Genomic DNA, 815 nt, shown 5'->3' on the forward strand with positions numbered 1-815 from the left:
TTCATGTTTAAAGACAAAGCGACAAAAAAGACAATTGTAAGAAATAATTGCATGGATGAGGTTAACTAACAAATTTTGATGGTTTCCTGCATGAAAAATGCATTTAATTTGCATTAGTCTTCACTCCCCCATTCACTTCTCATCTCTCAGATATTAAAATTCCTTGTCTGCTATTTACCTCTTTCAATTGCCTTTTTGCCGTAGAAATATTCCTTTTTATTTATTTAGAATTTCAACTGGGTCACACATGCAGAATAATGTATATGATCAAACTATTTTCTGAATCTCAAAATCGCTAAAGTATTTTAAAGTTAGCATGCATACTAATTAGGATATATAATGTTAAATATACAACCAATGGGATCTTTAAGTTAATGTTTATTTGCTATGCATTAATCATGTAATTTATTTAGTATTTATTTTATTCCTAAATTTCAGGAAAGAAAATGAAGTTCTTAGAAATTACATAAATTCATCAAATTCACAGAGGTGCTAAATAATAAACCTGGGATTCAAACTCAGTTTTGTTTCAGTGAAAAGTCCAAGCTCTTTTCACAATCTCAAACAGCTGTGTATGTACTACCCTTGGGAAATATCACTGTCATTTTCGAACAAGAGTGATTTTACCCCCAAAAAACATTTAACAATTTCTGGAGGTATCTTTTATTGTCACGATTGTGGGATGCTACTAGAATCTATCTAGTGTGTATAGGCTGGGATACTGGTAAATACCCTTCAATGCACAGGACAGTCATTCCATAACAAAGAATCATTCCAGCCCAAGATGTCAATAGTGTTGAGGTCAAAAAAACTTG

This window comes from Pteropus vampyrus, unplaced genomic scaffold (genome assembly GCF_000151845.1).
Source record: "Pteropus vampyrus isolate Shadow unplaced genomic scaffold, Pvam_2.0 Scaffold18, whole genome shotgun sequence".
Classification (NCBI taxonomy): Eukaryota; Metazoa; Chordata; class Mammalia; order Chiroptera; family Pteropodidae; genus Pteropus; species Pteropus vampyrus.